The sequence below is a fragment of the Pelodiscus sinensis genome, chromosome 18, assembly GCF_049634645.1.
Source record: "Pelodiscus sinensis isolate JC-2024 chromosome 18, ASM4963464v1, whole genome shotgun sequence".
In the NCBI taxonomy this organism is placed as follows: domain Eukaryota; kingdom Metazoa; phylum Chordata; order Testudines; family Trionychidae; genus Pelodiscus; species Pelodiscus sinensis.
Genome location: NC_134728.1, coordinates 11,963,492 through 11,975,603, shown reverse-complemented (window position 1 = coordinate 11,975,603; position 12,112 = coordinate 11,963,492). Strand labels below are relative to the sequence as shown.

The 12,112-nt window shown below is 41.7% G+C and overlaps 1 protein-coding gene across 4 annotated transcripts in view; it reads left to right on the top strand.

Annotated features, from left to right (window-relative positions):
• EDN3 (endothelin 3) overlaps nucleotides 1–12,112 on the top strand; it is a 148,569-nt gene that overhangs the window by 95,834 nt on the left and 40,623 nt on the right. The window contains exon 5 of one of the 4 annotated variants that reach the window (XM_075901120.1): nucleotides 10,181–10,318. The exons of the other annotated variants lie outside the window; for them this stretch is intronic. The gene's annotated coding sequence lies outside the window, so the exon portion shown is untranslated. Of the gene's footprint in view, nucleotides 1–10,180; nucleotides 10,319–12,112 lie in introns of those variants that run through there. 4 annotated transcript variants of the gene reach the window in all.

The following is a 12,112-nucleotide window of genomic DNA, read 5'->3' as shown; positions in this document are numbered from 1 at the left end:
CACATGCCCATTATTAATGCCATATATACAAATAATGAGGTCTAATGACATCAAAATAACCATTACAGTATGCCTGGTGCCTTGTAATGTTATCATGAGCTTGCAGGTAGGCTTTTATGTCCTTGTCCTGCTTTACACAATGTATTGTTTATGCACAATATACATTAAGACCATTTGCAATTAATTCAACACAATTGCCACACTGGAATATTTCCCTGTTTACCTGAACTCAGTACCATTGCATAGGTCTGCTCTTGCAAAAACAAAAGGAAGGGCAGTGTGTGTGGGTGTATCTATGGTATATCACTATTCTATCTTCTGTTGTACCTAACTTCAAAGTTAGGGAAATTGGAGATGCAAGGCTGTTTGCTGCTAATCATCTCAGATATGTAAGTTAGGCAAAAATTATATATATATATATATATATATATATATATATATATATATATATATATATATATATACACACACACACACATTCTTCACTGTTTGACTCTGATTACAATGGGGACCTGCACTGCTCTTTCTTTTCTTTTAAAATCCTTTTTTTGGGTGATAATGTTGGTGTGATTTCATGAGATTAACAAATACGCAAGTTACAATTCAATAATCAAGATTGCTTGAATTTATGCCATTTAATAATTCAAAACACTTAGGCATCTGCTTCAGAGTTGAGTGACCACAATGTTGGATCAACTTAAAAAAAATAGACTGCCGTGTGGGAGAAAGCAACCCCTCAACAAAAGAACAAAAACAACAACTATCTGAGTGAGGCAATAAAATATAGTAAGTATCACAAAGGGAAAAGGCTGAACCCGGAACAAACATCTAGGCATAAAAATATGCACTAACCAAACCAGAACTCAGTGTTAGCAAAATCATTTACTTGCATCCACTTTCCAATCAATCCTCCTGATCCAAATCAACATGTGCATCCTACTGTTGTTAAAAACTACATCACGGTGCCACCTAGTGGCATAAGAAAACACACTAGTTCATGTCTAGTCATTTTTTGGTGTAATTGCAATAAATCTACTACTAATGCAATACAATAATAAATAGATAAATATATGTGTATTAGTATAATGTTAAGGTTACAGTTTTATAGATTGAAATACTAGGAAATGCAAAAGTATAGGTTTTCACTCGCTCACTCTGCACAGTTTTGACTTCAAATCCATTCATCCATCCAATTCCTTTGAAGTCAGTTGGAGCTGTGTGAAAATATCAGAGGGAGCACTGTAAGGAATATTTGACATTATACCATTATTGCTAATATTAAATATGCCATGCACAATGTGTTTGAGTTAAGGTTACTGTGAAAACCAAAATATTTACATTTCCTAACATTTGAGTGTTCGAGTGCAGTGTTAACAATTCTCTTTATTTGGTGTCTTGTGATATTTGGAGTTTTTTCCCCAAAGCCCTAGCTTCTGTAGTCATTAATTAATGAGAAGCTCAGGATTTCATTAATAAAAACAGTAAGCATCTAGCCCTCATAGATGTTGAGAAGTTTGAAACATGTCCTGAGTGTATTCTAGAGGTACAAAAACCAAAAGGCAAATAAAAAAAAAACAAATTTATATTTTTAAAATCTCATTATTTGTAAGTTAATCATGATTTTTGGGTCTTGACTAGTTATTTTTTGAATGCATAGAGTTGGTAAAACAGAAATTGTAACATTAAGTATTACATTAATGTACATTTAACTATTCAGTTTTCATGTTTCTTTAAAGAAAAAAAAATGACTACTTTATCTCCTGATGCCACCATGGATTTTTATAATAATAAAACTTGCAGAGCTCAGTGAAACAGCTGCACAAAATCATTTATTTGGCTTACAGTGATAGTGTTATGTGTTCCTGTTATCATAGAATCCTGCTCTTCCATTAACTCCATACACAAGGGAAATTTTGCACTGTCTAAAATTACAAAAGAGATATTTTTAGTTCCTTATATTTCTTACTCTATAGCTTGTGTTTGTTGGATGTTGCCCACTGGTCTAGAAACTAGGCTTCATTGAGAAATAACCACTTGCAGAAACTGAAGCTGGACAAGCTCAGCCATTTTTAGTTACCAATATATAGATTCGATTTCCTTTTTACAGCAAAAAGTGTTGAAGATGTGTCCTTGCAAAGCAGAAATTGTTTTTACTCAGTTCTGTAGTGCTTCTATCTTATTTAATACAGGACTATGTAGCACTTTAAAGTCTAACAAGATGGTTTATTAGATGATGAGCTTTCGTGGGCCAGACCCACTTCCTCAGATCAAATAGTGGAAGAAAATAGTCACAACCATATATACCAAAGGATGCAATTAAAAAAAAGTGAACACATATGAAAAGGACAAATCACATTTCAGAACAGAAGGGGGGTGCGGGGGGGGGGGGGAGGAAGGTAAATGTCTGTGAGTTAATGATATTAGAGGTGATAATTGGGGAAGCTATCTTTGTAATGGGTAAGATAGTTATTGTCTTTGTTGAGACCGACACGTAGAGTGTCGAATTTTAGCATGAATGACAGTTCAGAGGATTCCCTTTGGTGAAGGATCAATGCCCACAAAACAGATATTAGAAAGGATCACAAAGAAAAAACAGATTCTTGCCATTTCAACCAGAAAGGACACTGTCTCAACGACTTAATTACCTGCATCCTGCTCCAAAAGCCTTTTAAATCTGCACTTGAAAGGGAATCCTCTGGACTGTCATTCATGCTAAAATTCGACACTCTACGTTTCGGTCTCAACAAAGACAATAACTATCTTACCCATTACAAAGATAGCTTCCCCAATTATCACCTCTAATACCATTAGCTCACAGACATTTACCTTTCCCTACCTCTAATATCATTAGCTCACAGACATCCATGTTTATTGAGGGGAAAATAATGGTAATTACTGGTAGTATAGTTCTGTGACTCAGTCCCAAGATATTCCAGCTGGATAAATACAGTTGACTTTCTTAAAGCAGCTGCAGTATGTCAAAATATCAACCATGCTGAAATCAACAATTTAAGAAAGCATTAAGAAACACTTGGAAGTGATTAAAATGGCCTGATTTTCAGAGGCATTGAACAATCACAGCTCCTACTAAAAACAATGAGTCCATTGGCATTTTGCTGGAAACAGCTCCTAATGGTTGCTTACAGCTCCATCTGCTCCCCTAATTATTATGATAGCAACTTAAATTGCACAGAGCACAATTTTACTGCAGCTACCCATGCAGCTAGATCAAGTCACATCACCTGAAAACCTGCCCACGGTTTCTGAAGACAATGTTATGGGTTTTTAAAATAACTTTTACGATCATATAAAAAGTGCAAAAACTACTTAAGTATACAGAATCTTATGTTTTTAATTACAAATTGCAGCAATTATAGACATGTATCACTCAATAGTGAGTTAGCATGTTGCAGTAAAAAGACATGCTCCATGGTCCTGTACCAAAGAAGTCAATGAATGTATGATGCAGTAAGTGTGAGCAACAAACAATAGTAGGGACCAGCGGTGAAATTAAGTAGGTGCACAGCTCTGGCAAAAGCTGGCTGAGCTGGCAGCTGCAAAGTCAGCAGGAAACTATTTAAAAAGCTGTCAGGGATCTTGTTTGCAATAGGACAGTACCTGTAAGAAATTTTAAGTTACTTTCACCGCTGACAGGGACAGATCACTAATCATTATCTACTATATATTTTAGAGTTTGTCTGTCTGTTTGATCAAGAACTAGTAAACTATAAGAACTAGGACCACCAAATTCAGTATACTGCTTCCTCTTATCATAACTTAGAGCAACATAAGGATTTGGTTGTGCCAGGTAAATGGGATGTGCCTGGAATGGGATTGCGTCTCATGAAACCACACAGAAAAGAGACAGAATCACCAAAGCAAGTACAGTCCTAAAAATTGACGGCTGAGCGAATGCCGTCTGGGCTGTCCCGCTGCTCGCGTGCTCCGCGGCTTTGCTCCCCGTCTCCCTGGTCTGCTGGTCTAAGCCGCGGAGGACCCGGGCGGCGGGACCGCGGTGCGTCTCAGTCCGCCGCGCGTCTCAGTCCGCCGCCTGCGTCTCCCTGGTCTGCTGGAGGGGCGGGGGGCGCAGCTAGTGCGCCCCCCCCCCCAGCAGACCAGGCTTTTCTCCGGCCTGTGGTAGAGTAGCTGGGGCGCTGCCGGTGGACAAAACAGATCTAAATAATCATATGATGTTATTTTTAACTAGCAGTCTTACCAGGAGTTGCTCAGGTCTGTCATTTGGGAATTCCATCAAGTGCATTTTGTTTCTTTGTTCCTATAAACTCTTATTCCCTGTGTTTTAACCAAAAAAAGGCTACAGGCAGTCCCCGGGCACACGAAAGCTCATGATACCATCTACATGTTTTATTAGTCTTTAAAGTGCTACCAGACCATTTTGTTGTTTTTAAAGTTTATCCTGTACAGACTAACTCGGCTACCCCTCTGAAGCAAAGTAAAAAATGCTTCCCATTTTAATGGGTTTCCCACACACGCAGCAACATAGGGGAGGAAAACAGAGAAACATGGTTGTAAAGCCATAAATCATTGGAACACAATATTCCACCGTGATTCCTGGAACTGCTTTTAACTCATTTTTTTTAATTTGACTAGTTTTAATGGGACAGTGTCTCTTCAATGGCAATATGTATATGTATTTATTACACTCATACCATTTCCTCAAGCATCATCCCAATACTTTTTGTCTCAGCTTCAACTCCTAGCCCTTCCTCCCCCCCGAGAAATATTCAACTTTATACTGTGTATAAAGTTTTGCTTTCAACTTTACTTGAAATTAATTATTAAATAAGCTCATTAGAGAAGAAGCACCGTTTCAGGCTTCACTAAGGTGGAGCAAGTATTATGCAATCAAACCCCTCTGGCAGTGATCAAATTACAGTGGTTGCACCTTAATTCACCAATTCATTGGCTCTCCCAGAAACTATGCCACAAGCATCATGCCTCTTTTTAGGGCTGATTTTATTAGCAACAATTATTCAAACTCACACCTTAAGCTCCTAAACATATGCCTCTGTCCCTTCAGACTTCATCACTACTTATACTTCACCAGATTCCCCCCGGGCTCATGGCTCTCTGTTTCTAGCTTCCTGCACTTCAATGCCTCGAGCTTCCCAGATAGGCTTTAACACCTCTAGTGTCTCTGACCTCCTCTTGGCTCAGGAAATTTTGCTTCTACCCTTCAGGATTTTCTGAATCTGATTCCCAGACTCACTTTTTTGCTCACAACAGTCTGTCTCCCAGACTTTTCCCCTCTCCCTCAGCCACCTTCTCTCTCCTAAATCCTGTGAGTCTTCCTGCCCCTCTTAATTAGGTCTAACTAGGGTACACCTGCTCAGGAATGGGAGGTCTGAACCTATTTCCTTAACCCTGTCTCCGAGTCATAACAGAGCATGTCCTAATACAAGAGAGCCATAATCATACATACGGAGAAAGGAGGGTATTATTATTATTATCAGAAAGCTATTAAATAGGCATAGGACCCTGAAAGCACACCCCTCAAATTTCTTAATATGCTGGTATCTGAGGCAAGAGTGTTTATGGAAACAGTTTGAGTAAAATTTCTCAAGGAAGCCATTTTCATTTATTAAATGAAATATTTAACGAAATGAATAAACTCCTAGTTGTAAGCATGAGTTTTGGCTTGTGCATCAATATTGAGGTCATGTGCGTGGGTTTTGACGAGTGCCACCATGGCACCCAATTTATTTAGACACACAAGTTCCTAGCCACTGGAGCAGACCCCGCTTCCCACCCGTGGCCATGCGGCATGTCCTGTTCCCAGCTGCCAGAGCAGGCACCCTCCCCCGGCCATGCAGCAGGTCCCATTCCTGGCCCCAGCTGCCAGAACAGGCCCTAGCTCCAAGCCCCACATGGTAGCCCTGGCCACCGGAGCAGGCCTCCTCCCTACCCCAGTGGTTCCCTCACCATGCTGTTTCAGCTGGCCTTGCCCGTCAGAGCAGCCACCTGCCGTGTGAGTGCTGCTGTGCGGCTCTGCAGAGGTGGTGGGTGGGGGAAGAATTTTCTGTGCGTGGCCGCACAGATGCACATCTGAGCAGGAACTTAGCTTGGTTGTAAGGCTTATGGGGAATATATGGCCATTTAACTTGGCATTCTTTTTGGGTTTCTTGTGGTTAGGGGCAGCAGGGCAGTGTGGAAGACATTATCAGGAAAGGGTTTCCTTTAACTAGGGAACAGGCCTTTAATCCGACGCGGGACTGGCTGGAAAACAAGAATTCAGTTCCATGAAACATTCTGAAATGTTGAAATTTGTTTTCATTTGCATTGGAACAAAAATGAGACCTTTCAAAAAATGCACCTATAAAATACAAGAGCAAGGAAGAGCCCGAAAGGAGGCTAGGGGCACTCACCCAGAATGTGGGAAACCCAGGCAAGACACTGAACAGCCAGATTCAGGACAGAGATTTCAGCCTGGTGTTCAAACATTCCAATGAGTGCCCTTGCCCGTTGGCTATTGCAGGCTGTCTCCCCCTTCTTGAGCAGTAATTCTGCCCTGGACTTCAGAAGCTTTCCTGATTAAAGTTTCATCTAACCCAATACGTTTTTACAAACAGTTTTTTTGGTTTCAACAAAATTGGCTTTTTCCAACAAAAGAATAACTTTGTTGAAAACTGCCCAGCCAGCTCTATCCCAAGCCTGACAGAGGCAGGATGCTCATTTTGTTCAGTAAGTTATCTGGGAGGGAGCAGCTACATCAGGGGTGGGCACTAATTTTTGAAGGGGGGGGGGTACTTCACATATTTCAGTACGTGGTCGTGGGCTGGCTCTGGGTCCCCAAGAAGGCTAAAGAGAGCGAGAGAGAGAGAGTGTGAGAGTGTGTGTGTGTGTGTGTGTGTGTGAGTGAGTGAGAGAGAGAGAGAGAGAGAGAGAGAGAGGTGCTTTTTGTGTGAGAGACAGACTTTGACACACAAATTGAGTGTCTGTGACACAGAGACGGGGGAGTTTGAGTGGCTGTGTGTGTGTGTGTGTGTGTGGCACAGAGACTGGGAAAGTGTGTGGCAATGTGTGTGCATGTGCATGTGCGTGTGCACGCACGTGTGTGACAGTGTGGCACAGACAGGATGTGTGTGACAGTGAGACAGAGAATGTGTGCACTAGCTATGTTGGCTGGCTCTGGGTCCCCAAGAAGGCTAAAGAGAGCGAGAGAGAGAGAGCGAGAGCGAGTGTGTGTGTGTGTATGTGAGAGAGAGGTGCTTTTTGTGTGAGAGACAGACTTTGACACACAAATTGAGTGTCTGTGACACAGACGGGGGAGTTTGAGTGGCAGTGTGTGTGTGTGGCACAGACTGGGAAAGTGTGTGTGGCAATGTGTGTATGTGTGTGTGTGTGTGTGACAGAAACAGTTTGGCACAGACTGGATGTGTGTGACAGTGAGACAGAGAATGTGTGTGCTAGCTACGTTTCTCTTTAAGAGAAATCTGTCCTGCCCTGTTGTCTCACCCCACCCTGTTCTGCACTCCTTTGAGTCACACGCTTAAGACTGGAGCTGCTCTGCTGACTGTGTGTCTCCATCTATGACCCCTGCTCTGTAGAGATGGGGTACAAGGGCAGGGGAACACCCTGATTTCAGCCCTCCCTTCTCCCTTTCACCCCCTTGCACAGCTAGCAGGAGCCTTCTGGAAGCTGCTCAGCTGCAGGACGGAGCAAGGTGGGGAGGAGGGGCCGCTGCCGACTGAAAGTATGCACCTCTGTTAATCAGCTGGAGAGAAGTGCTTGGTGGGCCAGATCTGGCCCCGGGTCTGAGTTTGCCCACCCCTGAGCTAGATTCATGGACAGTAATATGATCCTCAGGGCTTGACCTCATCCTTGGAGATACCCTTTTGTGAACCTGGATGTATTTCTGTAATAAGCCATTCTGGATTAGGACCTTAGCACTGTGGACTCTTGTTTACTATTCGGCACATCAGAGCATGTCTCCCCCAAGGATCTTTACCTCTGCTGCAATTCTGTAGAAATCACTCTCACATATTCTAAGTCTCTTTATAAATAAACCATTCGCTGCTAGGAACTAATATTGATATAAACTCTAGCAACTATCCATTCTGTCAGCTTGAAAGCTGATTCGACCACACCTCTGGCACTTTTATCACAGCTGAAAGGATAAAGGACACCTGCCCGCCCCTACCAGAGCAAAGTAAATGTCAATGACTTAATCCCTCAGGAATATAAAGGCTCTTCAACACACTGTTCCTGCGTTTTCTAGTGCTTCAAACTGTAATCAGTAAATAAGCATTTTTGTAGTAAATGTAAGGAGCAATTTGTCCATTATTTCACAGTATTATGGTGCAAACCATTCTTTAATTTAAAAAAGCTTGGCCTTTAACTTTTGAAACATCTTGAAATAATATGGGTCACAAAGGAATGTTGGCAATGGAACTCTGAAATGCCCATCTTTGTTTTCTGACTCTGGCATCAAAAAACAGAAAAGGAGGTCAATCATGGTGCAAAAGAGTTTATACTTCTGCCCAACCATTGACTAAAAAGTTTGTGAATGGAACTGCTGTAGGAAAATGATAATCAAATTTTGAATTAATAAGTGGAAATTTGAAAATTGCTTGAATACAGGTTTATAATTAATTATTTTCATATGCAATACTACAAACTACATAAACAAATAAAGGCCCCAATCCTGCAAATACTAAACCATGCCATGTCATTTACACATGTGAGCAATCTCATTGAATTTACGAGGGCTGCTCATTTGTGTAGTTACTTCCCTGGGCTGGGGCTCCCTGGCCACCACCAGCCTCCCCTCTCCCTGGAGCTCCCCAGCTGCCTCCAGCCCATTTGTTGCTGGCCAATCCAGGGCTCCCTGGCTGGCTCCCGCTCCTGGCCTCCAGGGCTCTTTGGCTGAGCAACATCCATGATCCTGCTAGACCACCATTGTTGCCGGACCAGAGTCCTGGATTTGAGAGGTTCAATCTGTATACAGTAGATAGCTATCCCTTTCTCCACCCCAGCCCCTGCTGGCCCAATGGGGTTATAGCTGTCCCAGTCCCCATCTCTGGCGCCTTGATGCTCACCTGTGATCATTCTGCAGAATAACGCCCTCCTAGCAGACCCCTCCCTTTCCATTTTATCAGAAACAGAGGAATTCCAGGCACATACCATTGTCCTGGCACAATCAAACCCCGACTTTGCTTTAAGTTATAAGAGAAAGATGCAGACCAAATTTGGCAGTCCTAGCACTTGCCATTTAGAAGCAGTTCTTGAACACACAGGGTGTGTCTAGACTGCAGGGTTTTGTCAACAAAAGTGGACTTTTATTGACAAAACTACACCTGTGTCTACACTACCGCCGAGTTCTGTCGACAGTAAGTCAACAGAACGCAGCAGTTTTGTTGACGGTGGTAAACCTCATTCTATGAGGAATAATGCCTTTTTTTGACAAAGTTATGTCGAAAAAAGGCGCTATTACATCCACAATGTGCTTTTTCAGAAGAGAGCGTCTAGACTCTGTCGAAAAAGTGGCTTGCTTTGTCGACAGAGCTGGCTGTAGTCTAGACGCTCTTTTTCAACAGAGGCTTCTGTCGACAAAAATCTGTAGTCTAGATGTACCCACAGAGTCAGTGTCAGACAGAATGACAGACAGACACACATTTCTAAAATATAGAATAAGATAAAGAAGATAAAATATCGTTGGTTGTAAGTCTAGGTTTAACTATACTAGGTAGTGTTCCTTTATATACGCCATTACTTGCACTAATTTCAGTTTTTACTGTTAATAAAAATTTACATTTATATTGTTTAGCCTGTAAATGTAATAATCTAACATGAGTGAAACTATTCTTTCAAGGGCAGAATATCCCTATGACATGGTATTTTGCTGGCTCCTAACCTTTTGCATAACTTATAGCGTTACAAGCTGAATAATTGGTTGCTGCTCATTTCCTCAGTCTTAAATTACCCCTGCCCTCATTTTTATCCCTTAAAGTTGACTTAATTCCAATGTGCACAGTTTCTCAACAAGAGCTGTCCCTTTATTCTGTTTTGTATAGGTTTTTAAACTATGTCATATCTGAGCAATCTACAAAGGTTGATTCTTTGCAGCATGTCTTAAAATGTTAATATTTAAAAAATGCAATTAACAAAGAAGTCTATTGATCTTAGAATAATGAAACCAAATATTTTTGTATATTTCCAGGTGCATGTAATCTACAATAAACGGCCATGTAGCGACAACATTCAAGGCTTCCATACCACTCTGCCATCCACAGTATCTCCCCACTGATATCATACCTTTCACATTCACATCTGTGTTTACTTTTATATATGCCAGAGAAATTTTTCCCGTATCACATGAAATTCTTCACTTGTGTAATTTATCTTATAAATAAGATGTTCTTATGAAGCAATTTGCTGCAGATTCTTTTTGGACTCACTGGTAGGTCTTATAGTCCAATACATTAGGACATTTTCTCCTGTCAAAACATACTTTTAACTCACATTGCTTTTTCTGTTTGAAAAACTCTTGAAACGTCTGAAAATGGCACGAGAGCTCACCTAACATCACGTAAACATTCTGGGCCCAATTCTCACTAAAGTTATGTTTTTCAAGGTGCTAAGCATTTAAAACTGGAAGACAAGAGCTTTCCCATCCTCTCAGCACCAGGTCTTTTGCACAGCAAAGGAAAAAAAGTGTTTTTACTAGATTTAATAATCTCAAGGGTCAACGAAAAAAATCACACAGTGAGTATAATTTTGACGCCATTAAAAATAGGTGATTGCAAACTATTCCCTGGGGTCTGAATCTGCACCGGCACTCACACCAAAAGTCTTGTTGACTTCTGTGATGAGACTCATGAGTGCTAATTAATCTAAGGGGTGGAACATCTGTGGCTTGTAATATGCAACTCCAACCAGGCTTATAGACAGTAAGACCACACGTGATGAAGTGGATGAATCTAGTCCATTCTAGGCCACATATTCAGAAGATCCCAGCTCCTTTTCAGGCACCCACATGAAGTGGGCAGCACAGTAATTTTCATTGAAGAGAAGGAGGAGGGTTGATTTTGCTTTCAATGGGAACTGTTAAGTGCTGAAGCATTCTTGAAAATCTACCTATTTCATGTAGATGTGGAAGCTGAGCTCTTTGGAAAATCTGACCCTCTGGGTGTGATTTTAAATTATGACCGGTTTCATTCTAGATTCAGGGCATGTCTGTACATAGAGCTGCAGGTGGAGATTTCAGCGTGAGGAGACACACCTGTGCCAGCTCTGACTGAACTTGTGTACTAAAGACAGAGTTTGGAGATGGCGGTGCAAACAGCAGGAGGGATTAACTGTCCTAGTGCCTTGGACTGGCACGTCTCCTCCATCTGGCTTCTACATTTCCAGTTCCAAGTGCAGACATAGTTAAAGAGATAACGAAGTCCATTGCATTTGCCAGGTACCTGTTGCCAGAACATGCATTTAACTGGCACCCTCACGTCTTAGTGAAAAAGTTATGTGTTCAGGTGGATAAGATTGTTTCAGGGGCAGCACAGAAAGATGTCAGGCCTGATTTTCAGCCCCTAACCTTCACTTCTGCTCTTTGAGACCAATGGGTTCTGTGGGTGTCAAGCACTAACTCGTGCACATGCCCAGGTGTTCACACTTTTGAAGGGCATGGGAAGAAGATGCATACACGGGGAGCCTAGCAGCAGCTCATTTGAAATTGTTCCTCTGGGCTAGCTGGGAATATAACATAATTCCCAATGTTCAAATAGCGCTTAGTTGCTCCAAAAAAATAGAAACGTACATGCTTGCACTTGCATGGTATACTTGTATCAGTCAATGACTGTATTCTGCTTGTTGCTATATACATTCTTATCCCTGTATTCACCAAGTTAAATTCCTTTTCACCAGGCTGCAAAGGTAACCATGCTCTGCTGATACAAATCTCTGAGAGAAACTATGTCTGCCATTTCCCAGCCTCCCCATAACAGTAACGTGACTGGCCCAGCATCACTGTTTATGCTAGCATCGTTCCAGATACGGGCTCAGTCCGGTACACAATTAGAGACAGAACATGGCTGACACTTACTCGTGGATGGTGATGAGACAGCAGAGCATGAGGGCCTTTCCACTCCTCCGT